This window comes from Cervus canadensis, chromosome 17 (assembly GCF_019320065.1).
Source record: "Cervus canadensis isolate Bull #8, Minnesota chromosome 17, ASM1932006v1, whole genome shotgun sequence".
Lineage (NCBI taxonomy): Eukaryota > Metazoa > Chordata > Mammalia > Artiodactyla > Cervidae > Cervus > Cervus canadensis.
The window spans coordinates 18,310,446-18,324,273 of record NC_057402.1 but is presented as its reverse complement, the minus strand read 5'-3'; positions in this window follow the sequence as shown (position 1 = coordinate 18,324,273).

Genomic DNA, 13,828 nt, shown 5'->3' with positions numbered 1-13,828 from the left:
TAATTCCCCAATATTCCCTTTTCTAAAGTGTTGTCTTAACAGGATACAGAGATTGGTTATATTGCTTTAAGGAAAAAATACTGGATTTTATGAGTCAGTAAGGTGTTCTATGTAAACCAAAGGAAGCTGCTAATACTGATGTTATAATGGGATTTTATATTCCTGGAAGATGCTTACAATTTAATCAGAGTGATTTTGGAGCTTTGGAAAAATATGCTGATGTGTAGTTTAGCATGGAATTAACAGATTGTTTTTATCCTAAAGTCTGTAATTACTAATTCTCTTCAGTCATGGGAAGCAAAGCTTATTTTGTAATATTGTTCCATTCACTGGGTATAAAATTATAGTAGTTGCTTATCCCCCTTGGTAGCCCCAAATACTGTAGCTTGTAACTTGTATACTTACTGAAATCTTTATTGAACTTCTACTGCTTAAACATTACTTGTGCTATGCTCAAAGTTCTCTTTTTTTAATGTTTTTAAAATTTTATTTTATCTTAAAAAATTTTTGGCCATGATGTGCAGCAGTTCCCTGACTAGGGATCAAACCCTTGCCTTTGGCAATGAAAGCTCAGATTTCTAACCAGTGGGCCACCGGGGAATGTCTAAGAAATGATTTTTTCCAAAATTATAATGTTTCTAATTTATATACTCACATATGCAAACATATGCATAAACATAAACCCATACACACCCTAACTGTTGAGAATTTTTTTTCAATCCTGTAAAATACAGAATTTAGTGAGAATACTGTACTTTTGGGTTTTTCCTGTAGTTAAAAAAAAATGTATAAAGTTGAATATGTAAGCATCCAAACTATTTTTTTAACATTTTCTTGGAAAACATATATGGATTAAAAGTAGTTACTTGTGTTACTCATAAACTTTCAGGAACAATGACTGAAATTAATGTCTATACAACTGTCAAATTGAAAAAGGGAATACTCTGAGCAATATAGAACAGCTATATTTTATAGGAAACCTTGTATTTTAGAAATTTTATTTATTACTGACATTTTAAGTAACACTAAAGCATAAATCAATATTAAAATCACTGTCTTCATATATTTCAGAAATTCTTGGCTTCAAGTTCTAACTCCTTCTAAGCCCACCCTATACTATTTATATATATATAATTTTATTTATTATTTTTAGCTGTGTTGCATCTTTGTTGCTGCACCGGCTGTTACTCTGGTTATAGCAAGCAGGAGATACTCTCTAGTTGTGATGCACAGGCTTCTCATTACAATGGCTTATTTTCTTGCAGAGCATGGGCTCTAGGGCATGCAGGATTCAGGGGTTATGTCTCATGGGCTCAGTAGTTGAGGTCTCAGGCTCTGAAGTACATGCTCACTAGTTGTGGCACATGGGCTTCGTTGCTCCATGGCACGTGGTATTTTCCTGGATCATGGATCAAATCCATGTCTATTGCATTGGCAGGCAGATTCTTTACCATTGAGCCATGAGGGAAACCCCGTATGCTATATATTTTAAACTAAATTTTTAAAATTTTTATCTGTAATCAGAGATAGTGGGCGATAAAATGCTATACGTTTTGACAGACTCATGATTAAAATCATACTCATAAGAGATATGACTTGACATGCCAAGCTAAAATCAAATTTTAATTAAAATTTAGGTTATGATCTGCCCTATGAAGAAATAGGTGTAGTCATATGAAGAAAGATGGAAATGATCATCATGAAACCATATTGTTTAAAATATGGAGATTCTTTACCAATCTAAAAATAGAGTTACTATATGATCCAGTGATCCCTCTCTTGGGCATATATACAGAGATGAAAATTCTGAAAACTATAATTTGAAATTTTCATAGCAGCACTATTTACAATAGTCAAAACATGCAAACAACCTAAATGTCTATCAATAGATGAATAGATGAAGAATATGTGACCAACCTAGACAGCACATTAAAAAGCAGAGACATTACTTTACCAACAAAGGTCCGTCTAGTCAAAGCTATGGTTTTTCCAATAGTCACATATGGATGTGAGAGTTGGACTATAAAGAAAGCTGAGCGCCGAAGAATTGATGCTTTTGAACTGTGGTGTTGGAGAAGACTCTTGAGAGTCCCTTGGACAGCAGGGAGATCCAACCAGTCCATCCTAAAGGAGATCAGTCCTGAATATTCATTAGGACTGATGCTGAAGCTGAAACTCCAATAATTTGGCCACCTGATGTGAAGAACGGACTCATTGGAAAAGACCCTGATGCTAGAAAAGATTGAAGGCAGGAGGAGAAGGGGATGACAGAGGATGAGATGGCTAAATGGCATCGCCGATGTGATGGACATGAGTTTGAAATAATCTGCATCCCAAAGAGACATTTTGGGGTGGCAAGTTTGGTTCCCCTGCAATACAATCCACAGAGTTCAATCAGGTTTCATCAGTTATGCATATTCTTCCATTCCAAAATAGGCTGAAAATCAGAGGCATCTGTGGAACTTTCTACAGGCAGATTAAAATCTGAAGGGGCTAAAATATAGCATTTTTCTAGCCCAATTTCTGAACTAATTGGAAGAAAACAAACAAAAGTAGCTAATAAATCTTAACATATCACTTTTATTACTGATAGCAACAATATTGGAGAATTTTTTCAACATGTTCCTATTCTTTCCTTTTCTGGATTATTGGAATATCTTGTTCTTTATTCATATATTAACAAGGGAGTGTTTTGTTTTTGAAAACAGATGGAGTAATATACCTATAAGTTGCAATTCTATTTACTTATAAGTTTTCTATATTACATTATAGTTCAATAAAAAAAAATTAAAGGTACAGAGAAAAGATTTTGTGTGTAGATGCGTATAGGAGGACGCTGTAAAGAATAAGGATAGATACAAGGAGATTCAGGAGGGGTTTGCAGCAGAGAGTATGGTGTTTAGAGCCCAAAGTCATACGAGCTATGTGTGTTCAATAACACCAATGCATAAAGCTTCTTTTGCTGTAGGATGACACTGATGTTTTGCTTTTGTGACTCTTGCTGAGTTGATAGCTAACTGTTGTTCAGAGGTCTTAGATAATAGAGATGTTTTCACTGAAAATAGCACAAACACAAAATTTTGACCCATTTTTCCCCCTTTTCCTTTCAGCAGGATTTTTAAAGAGTTTGATCCCTCTGAGAGAGTATGATATAGTCTTCAGGCTTTATGTCAGCTATCTCTGCAGCATTTCAGTTACTGACCTCGATAGTTAAAAAAGCAACCTGAAAAGTTACAAAATTGAAAAAATGAGCAGAAAAGAAAGGTTGGAGTAAAAGGAAAATCACTAATATCATCACCTATTATATTCAATTTAGATCATGTATATATTTTCAGCATATTCTACAGACTTTATTTAACAATAGAAGCAAAATCTTGTTAAAAATGTCTGTTCGTGGAGAACAATCTACAAAAGGAATAGTTTTGATGCTATGTGTACATTGTTGCATGGAAAATAATTATTTGAGGCTATTTTAAAACCACTGAAAAGCCTATTTACCTTGACAATTATAGCCTGACACCATGTATTGCCCCCAATTTGTCATTTTTATAATTATCTTCCAAAGTTTCCTATTAGTCGTGGTACTCTATATCTGTGTCTCAATTCCTGCCCTGCAAATGGTTCATCAGTACCATTTTTCTAGATTCCATACATATGTGTCAATGTATATTTGCTTTTCTCTTCCTGACTTCACTCTGCATAACAGGCTCTAAGTTCATCCATGCAGATGTAGAGAATGAACTTGTGGACACAGCGGTGGAAGGAGAGGGTGGGATGAATTGAGAAAGAAGCAGTGACATATATAACTATCGTGTAACGTAGATAGCTAGTGGTAAATTGCTATATGACACGGGGAGCCCAGCCTGATGCTTTGCCTTGAGCTAGAGGGGTGGGATGGGGGAAGGGAGAGAGGTCAGGAGGGAGGATATATATATATATATATATTATATTATATATATATAATTTGTGACTGATTCACCTAGTTGTATGGCAGAAACTAATACAACATTGTAAAGCAATTTTCCTCCAAATAAAAGATAAGCTTAAAAAAAGATTCCTATTACTCATGGTAAGGGAGTATGCCTATGACAATATGTAAGCTCTGCCTTTAAAAATGAAGACTTAGATCATTAAATACACACATGGCTATATTCAAATGTATGATATTAACTGTCACAATTTGTCTTCCTCTTATGATTGACTTTGTCATGATTATCATGTTAGTTTATGAAAGAGCATTTTTACATCTTACAGTGATAGTTGTTTTATGATGTTTCTCTTTCTCTGCATGGACTCAACTAGCTCTCCCTGAGTAAGCATTCTCATGTGTCAATCTATGGAACTATATTGATCTTTTTTTCTGGAACTTACTGTTTTCCAGTGTAGATATTTTATAATCTTAGAAGTTTGTCATTTTATTGTTGGTTTCAAGTACCTTCTTGGACTTATCCTAACTTATCCTAACTTGGACTTATCCTAACTCTGAAATCTTTCACATTTCATTTCTGGTTGTGAAAATCGTAGTCTTTCTTCAGAATACAGAGCAAATGACAATTTATTCATGATAACTTTCCAGATGACTCAGTTAAAAATTATTTTTCTACCTGTTCCCATGTAAAAATCTTTGAGCAGTGATTGTTTCTAAGTAAGAAATCAATAAGGAAAGCCTAACATCATCACCAGCATCAACTTTGATACTGAGTACACTTACATTGCCTTGTGTATTGGTGCCTCTGCCACTAGACCTCCTGACTCTGGAGAAAGTAAAATTCCAAATAGTCCAGGTATTTCTTAGTGGGCTTGCAGATAGTTCTATATTTAAAAATTGAATTCAGTTTAGTTCAGTCACTCAGTTGTGTCCAACTCTTTGCGACCCCATGGCCTGCAACACACCAGGCTTCCCTGTCCATCACCAACTCTCAGAACTTGCTCAAACTCATGTCCATCGAGTCAGTGATGCCATCCAACCACATTATCCTCTATTGTCCCCTTCTCTTCCTGCCTTCAATCAATTAATTTGCCATATGAGATGAATTGTTATCAAATAAAGTGTTAAGAAAATTTTATATATGCAATTTTTCTAAGGAGAAAATTTTGCAAAGTTACAAAACAGGATAATGAATAGGGGATGAAATAGCAGGATGGACTGCCATGGCGGGGGGCGGGGGGTGGCCTGGGAGATCACTGAATAATTATGAAAGTTCTGATCACCTGGGGACAGGGTTGGGAAGAAGTGAAGATAAAGAAGAAAACCTTGGTGAGTGGCATACTCAAAATAACTAAAAATAATTTAGGAAATTCTACTATGGTTATATCTGATAGGAGAAAACAAACCTATGGTAATGTTATGAATGCTAAGAAATATTAGATATATAATTGGATGTTGTTCAATAGCTGAATTTTGATTCCCAGCTGATTCAAGTAGAATAGAATACAGCCAGTGAAGCCAAAATCTGATTCCAATATACATTCTATTAGTACTTCACTGGTATACTACACAGAGATTCTGTGATTCTGTTACACTATTACATCATGGCTAGGCTGTAATATTAGATCATATATAACTGAAAATAAACAAAGTGCAATATTCAGAAATGAAAGTACCTTAATAAAATGAACTATTGTTCTACTAACATTAGGTGAAATAGATTAGTTTTATAGCACATGAAAAAAATGTGAATTAAATATTTGGAGACATTATATTTTGGCCTACTTGGAAAAATAAGTGAATTTCAACCTGATTAATCATTATTATTAATATTTATTATATATGGATCAATAAGACCCTTAAAATCTTATAGCTGGCTATAGATATAAAATATATATGACCTTTAACAAAGGAATATTTTGAAAATGTCAGAATCATGGTATTTAATGTTAAGGTTAATGCTGCTCCATTAGAAATTATTTGTAAAAAGAAGGCACTTTCATTCTTTTCTAATGTTCCCTATTTGAAAATGAGCTGGCCTTGATTTTGAATTCAAATCTCATATCAAATTAATAGATCTTTAAAAGTGCAACCAAAATAGAAAATAACCTTCATCCTTATGTATGCAAGGGGGCCTAGTTTCTATTATACCTAAGTTTTGTTTTAGCACTATGTAATCTAGTCCCCATTTCAAAGGTTATTAGCTTATTTGGTGCCAAAAGGTCATCTATATTAGCAGTAATTGGCTTTTATAAATATCGCTCATTATGCAAATGCATTATTTACAAGCACCATTAGGCCAAAGTGGATTTTAGAACTTGGTAATAGGTTCTCTGCATTCATTATGAGGCAAAATATTTGACAATAGATAAATTAGGAGTTCATCTTAGATATTAAAGTATAATTTAGAATATGAAAAGTTTGGGATGTGTTTCCTGGCTCATAAGCACTAACACAGGACTTTTTGGGAGACAGAAATGAAAACAGATGGGGTATGAGTATCTGAATTCAGGAGACTCATCCTTAACCATCTAAGTTGGAAGTAGTTGTTAATGCCTCCAACCAATCTAGCATGTAGCCATAATATACCAAGTCAGTATCAGCTTTTTTGTTGGAACTAACAGCAGAATATTTGGTTCTGAACACATAGCATACTGGAAGCACTCTTGTTTTCAAGTTTTATGAACATGCAAATCTTACTTTCCTCTAGACTGAGAAAGACAATTTCTCTCTAGTTTAGATCATTTGAAAAGTAATTCTGATACACAGCATGCTGACTATGGTTAATAATACTGTATTGAATTCTGAAAATTTGCTAAGTGAGAAGATTTTAGGTGCTTTCATCATGCTTACATGCAAATGGTAACTATGTGAGTAGAAGAAATGTCAACTAGCTTGTAGTAATCATTTCACTATTTGTTGTTATTCAGTCGCTCAGTCGAGTCCAACGCTTTGCGACCCCATGGACTGCAGCACACCAGGCTTTCCTATCCTTCCCATCTCCCAGGGTTTGCTCAAACTCATGTCCATTGAGTCAGTGATGCCATCCAACCATCTCATTCTCTGTGGTCCCCTTCTCCTCCTGCCTTCAATCTTCCCCGGCATCAGGGTCTTATCTAATGAGTCGGCTCTTTGCATCAGGTGGCCAAAGTATGTTAATTTATCATGTTGTGCATCTTAAATACACACAATTTTTATTTTAAAAATTAATGTAAATCAACATAATAAAGGCCACTCTGCAAGAGAGCACAGAGCTAAAGGAGCAAGCAGGCCTCTACTGAAATTGTCTAGAACCACAGTGAAAGCTGCTATGGTAACTGCTGAATTGTGACAGGTACACCTTGATCATTTCTTTTAGCTAGTATTTATTGACTTTTTTGCTCAATATTTTTGTATCATCTTAATCTCTTTTGCTTAGTTTCTACCGATTGTCCCCATCTCTGCACAGTTTAGTAATCACCGAGTGCACCATCACGTTGTCTTCAAACACCTTAAAGATGGAAGGCTTTTTTCTTTACCCAGTAGACCTTGGTGTGGGTTACAAGCACATTTCAAAGTTCAGGCACTTTTTGAATCTGCCTTGGCTTTTCCCTTCCTGTGTTTCCTCTACACACTTGCAGTTTCCTGGTCAGTCAGGAACGCATGGACATATTGGACCCTCTTTGGTATCCCTTTGGATGTATGTAGTCTCACACTAGGCCCAGGGACTGTGGAGAGAATATCAAACCCTCTCTGTGGCTTTCTCATTCCTAGGATTTCTCTTTAACTGTTTGGTCTTCCCCATTTGCTTCCCACTGAGATCACCCACTGAAACTGCTGTATTTTACATCTTCTGCATCAGGTCAAGTAAACGCTTCTTAGCAGCAAGGTTTCTTTCACAACCAGCCACACCCTTGGGGAACATTTTCCTTTTTTAAAAAAAGGCAATGCAGAGTACTGTATTTAGTGTATTTCCAATTTTGCCTTGTGTGGATGACCAGGATAATTTATCAAAAGCCTCACAGACAGTGTTGGCATTGAGGTAGGTATGAAAAAGAATTCCTAACCAAATATGATTTTATAGGAAATCTAGAGACAGAACACTCATTAAGCTCAGGCAATATTCAGGTGCAATAAGATGGCTTTTGAATTATGGTGGAAGCAATAAGAATGAAGCATCTATGTGATACGATGTGAAAACATTAAAAATGGATGGTGAATATAATTTTGGAATTTTTAGCATACATAAAGGTAGAACGATAAATCAAAGGAGAATTCAAGAAAAACTTGGTTTCAGAGGAGGGCAATACATTATCTTTTAGGCATGTTAAATTTGAAGTGCCCGTAAAGGACCTTCAGATGGTAAAATCTAATAAACATTGAAAAATGAGACACAGGTATTGGGAAAGAGTAAGAAATGGGGATAAGATTTGTAAGTCATTCTCACAGGCATGTTTATTGAATTTATGGGAAGAAATAAGTTTTCTAAGATTATGATATGGATCATATATAATCTAGTTTTCTAATCTTTATTGTGTGTGTATATATGTGTGTGTGTGTGTATATATATATATAAATTCTCTCAAGTTGCTCAGAGTCGGAGATTGCTAAGTTGCTAAGAGAAATAAGAGGCAGAAGAATAACAAATTACTTGCCAAGGTCTAATTGAGAAAGAGAGAAAGGGAAGTGGGAAAGAGAAAGAGAGAAAGAAAATATAAGATAAAGAAAAATTGAAGAAGGTTCTACCTGAAGGCAAGAGAGGAGGAAGAAATCTCATTAGAGACAGAAAAACAATGATCAAGGAGGAAGTAAATAAACTAATAGAGTCTCCTGAGAATTAACGGTGAACGAAATTTCAAAAGAGAAATCTGAATTGTGCCAAATGCCAGAGAGAGAGAGCAAGAGGATGACTGAGCACAGGATTTTAGCCATTAGGTTGTCATTGGAGATCTTGCCCATGTAACTCCCAGGGAGTCTAAATTTGTGGTGGATAGCAATTTTAAGCAAGATTTTTTTTTTTTTTTACAGAAAGAGGATATTATATCTAATTAGATTCATGCAAAGCCTTACTTTAGAAGGTTTTTTTTTATTATTTTGATAATGAGAAGAGTTCAAAATCTTTTCTTCTCCATCTATTCAGCGCAGTAAGAAAGTACTAGAATGATACAATAATCATATTAATAACTATTCCTCTAAAGTTTGCATTCTTTTTTTTTTTCTTGATTTTGAAACATTCTTTTTTGTTGTTGTTGTTGTTGTTCTATTGATTTTTTTTAATTTTTTTTATTATTATTATTTTTTTTTTCCAGTGGGTTTTGTTATACATTGATATGAATCAGCCATGGATTTACATGTATTCCCAGTCCCGATCCCCCCTCCCACCTCCCTCTCCACCCGATTCCTCTGGCTCTTCCCAGTGCACCAGGCCGGAGCACTTGTCTCATGCATCCCACCTGGGCTGGTGATCTGTTTCACCATAGATAGTATACATGCTGTTCTTTTGAAATATCCCACCCTCACATTCTCCCACAGAGTTCAAAAGTCTGTTCTGTATTTCTGTGTCTCTTTTTTCTGTTTTGCATATAGGGTTGTCGTTACCATCTTTCTAAATTCCATATATATGTGTTAGTATGCTGTAATGTTCTTTATCTTTCTGGCTTACTTCACTCTGTATAATGGGCTCCAGCTTCATCCACCTCATTAGAACTGGTCCAAATGAATTCTTTTTAATGGCTGAGTAATATTCCATGGTGTGTATGTACCACAGCTTCCTTATCCATTCATCTGCTGATGGGCATCTAGGTTGCTTCCATGTCCTGGCTATTATAAACAGTGCTGCGAAGAACATTGGGGTGCACGTGTCTCTTTCAGATCTGGTTTCCTCAGTGTGTATGCCCAGAAGTGGGATTGCTGGGTCATATGGCAGTTCTATTTCCAGTTTTTTAAGAAATCTCCACACTGTTTTCCATAGCGGCTGTACTAGTTTGCATTCCCACCAACAGTGTAAGAGGGTTCCCTTTTCTCCACACCCTCTCCAGCATTTATTGCTTGTAGACTTTTGGATAGCAGCCATCCTGACTGGCGTGTAATGGTACCTCATTGTGGTTTTGATTTGCATTTCTCTGATAATGAGTGATGTGGAGCATCTTTTCATGTGTTTGTTAGCCATCTGTATGTCTTCTTTGGAGAAATGTCTGTTTAGTTCTTTGGCCCATTTTTTTATTGGGTCATTAATTTTTCTGGAATTGAGCTGTAGGAGTTGCTTGTATATTTTTGAGATTAATCCTTTGTCTTAAAAGGCTTTTTGAATACTGACTGCCTGACAGACTGAACCCAATGCTTTTATTCCCTGTGTAATTTCATTATTATAACATTCCACTGAATTAGAGACTGTGTAAGAGGTCTTCCCAGGTTGGGCAGTTGGTTAAGAATCTGCCTACCAATGCAAGAGATGTAAGAGGCGGGTTTGATCCTTAGGTTGGGAAGATCCCCTGGAGTAGCAAATGGCAACCTACCCCAGTACTGTTGCCTGGAAAAATCCCATGGGCAAAGGAGTCTAGCGGGCTTCAGTCTATGAGGTCACAAAGAATTGGACACCACCGAGCACACACACACAAGAAGAATAAAAGTGAAAAGGATGGCAAATCACTTGCCATGATCATACAGCCAATGAATAAAGGAGCTGAGATTTGAACCCACGTCTGTTAGAGCCAGTAATCATTCTGCTGAGCCAGGCTGCTGAGGAGCAGAGGATATGCACGCACATGTGCCCATACAAACTCACAACATTGCTTATAAAAGCAGAATGTCATCCATGCCTACTCTCACTGCTGTGATTCATACTCTTTCTACATCTTACCTATGTTTTTTCCTCTGCTAATCATTCCCCACTTCTAATTTTACTTTCATACCACTGTCTCCACGATCTTTTAAAAGTAAAATAGTGATCATCAAATCAGAAAAAAAAAAACAAAAAAAAACACTCTTGCCTCTTTCTGTGCTATTGTACATATTTTAACATTTTCTTTCTCATTACATACATTTCTCCTATTAGGATTGTTATTGACTCATCTTACTCCTGTGTCCTGGCCTTTATTTCCATACAACTACATTAACACTAGATTGCAAACCATTTAAAAGAAAGAACAATATGTTGTCAACTTGCTGTTCCCACCCCCAACATTTTAAAAATAAAAATTTTGATAATACTTATTGGATTTGCCAAAGCTATCAGAGGTATGTATGTGTCATTAAACACTTTAGTATGTGGCACCTTTTCCTCTCAGATACTAATATATACTTATTGAATATGTGCATGGATATAGGACTAACTGAAAAAGAAATTTTTAATTGGCTACCAGGTATGCATTATTCGTCAGGTATATACTGCAGTTTTTCTTTATCCACTTTTTTTTTTCTTTCTTTCTTTGTTTTGTTTTTTAATAAAAGATCAGGATAAAGGAATGACATATTATCTTTGGTCAAATAAAGGTATATTTTTTAGAAAATAGGAGTGATTAGCACTTGACTACAATTTTTAGAGGCCCGTAGATGTCTCAAGTGTATGTAATGTGTATGTATGTGTGTGCATGAGAGTTGGGGTGGAGAATCATGTAAAAGAGAATAGAATACTGCAGTTTTAAACTTCGGCCAAGTACATATGGGGCTTCCCCATATGGTGCAGTGGTAAAGAATCTGCCTGGACATTCTCATTTTTCAGGAGACAAAAGAGACATGGGTTCAATCCCTGGTTCAGGAAGTCTCCCTGGAGGAGGGTATGGCAACTCACCCTAGTATTCTTGCCGGGAGAATCCTGTGGACAGAGGAGCCTGGCTAGGCTATAGTCCCCGGGGTCACCAAGAGTTGGACATGACTGGGGTACTGAGCACAAATGCAAGTGCATACTTTTCTATAGCTGAAGTTTGTGGTAGCATGGCAACTAAAAGGTAAATTTAAAGAAAGGGCGGTCAATAAATTGCTTTTTTCTTAACAATTGCTGGTGATAAGCACAGCTTTTGAATATCTGAATTTTTACTTTTTAATTAGTTGTGTGGAAGATCGATCGGTACATGGTCCAAAATAGTCAAGCATATTGTTGCAACTTTACATAATCCAAACTAAATGTGAGTAGAAATTACACTCAAAATTCCATGATATTTCAAACAGCATTTGGAGATCATTTTGAACACCAATCTTCTCTCCCTATAGCTAAACAGTGGATAAAGTTGCCAATTACAAATTAGGAATAAGATGATAAAATTATTGGTTGTATTCTGATACTAGGACCATAATCACCAACAGAATATTTTTGCTTCACTGAGTGCTGATGGAATTGCTCATATCAGCAGGTGCTTCCTTTCTATGCCAAGAAATCTCTTATTGAAACCCACTAAAGAATTAGAGCTCTGTAGTGGGGGAAAAATAATACATAGCACCTGGATCCAGGTCTAGTTTGATTTTCAGGATTGATGAGGGGAGTTAGAGGTAGATGAATAAATAAAGACAACAGAAGGCTTAAATGTTAAGCAGATATTTTTTTGGTACCCTTCCCATACTTAGTATATGTACAATTTCCTAGAATATAAAGATTGAAATATGAAGCATTATCAAGATAGTAGTAGGATGTTAGCAATATTAATTCCATATCAATTAAATTGCCTGATGGGGAATATGTACTACCTCTAGTCCTTCAAGTTACTTTTTTCTCAGATTTTAAAATTATTGGGGATAAGTAACAATGCCTAATTAAACTTTATCTGAAATTTGTATTTCATTTAGCATATTTTAAAAGAAGCACATCTGATAATATGTTACCAACTTTCAATTATCGTTGACTATGGAGATTCATGTTATATAATTTTTGGACTTAGTTTAAAAAAAGAAACAATGTGTCTTGGTAAGTAAAAATATTTCAGTGATTTCAAATGTTCTCTTAAAAATAGTAAAACATTTCAACATATTGTTTTGATATAATAATAATGTTAAGGAAATTGCAAAGCACTTTGATAGTTTGAGGAAGCAGTTATACTTTTATTGTCTTCAGACTCTGAGTAGAGAATTCTTTGTACACTGAAACTGCAATACCTCAAACAAAAACCAAAACTTAGGGATTCTTTGGAAAACCATGGCTTCTTCCTTCTTCTCCCTCCTTTTGCTGTAACTAAGTTTGCAAAGGGGAATAAAATTACTTTTAATCAAATGTCCCTACATATTGAAGGATTTGTACACATATATTCAACTTACTGGAAAAAAATATCAATATGTTTCAGAACTATCTTAAAAGAACATCAGTTCAGTTGCTCAGTCGTGTCCAACTCTTTGTGACCCCATGGACTGCAGCACACCAGGCTTCCCTGTCCATCGTCAACTCCCAGAGCTTACTCAAACTAATGTCCATAGAGTCAGTGATGCCATCTAATCATCTCATCCTCAGTCGTCCCATTCTCCTCCCGCCTTCAATCTTTCCCAGCATCAGGGTCTTTTCAAATGAGTCAGTTCTTTGCATCAGGTGGTCAAAGTATTGGAGTTTCAGCTTCAGCATCAACCCTTCCAATGAATATTCAGGACTGATTTCCCTAGGATGGACTGGTTGGATCTCCTTGCAGTCCAAGAGACTCTCAAGAGTCTTCTCCAACACCACAGTTCAAAAGCATCAATTCTTTGTCGCTCAGCTTTCTTTATAGTCCAAATTTCACATCCATACATGACTACCGGAAAAACCATAACTTTGACTAGATGGACCTTTGTCAGCAAAGTAATGTTTCTGTTTTTTAATATGCTCTCTAGCTTCGCCATAACTTTCCTCCCAAGCAGCAAGTATCTTTTATTTCATGGCTGCAGTTACCATTCTGCAGTGATTTTGGAGCCCCCCAAAATACTCTCACTCTTTCCATTGTTTCCCCGTCTATTTGCTATGAAGTG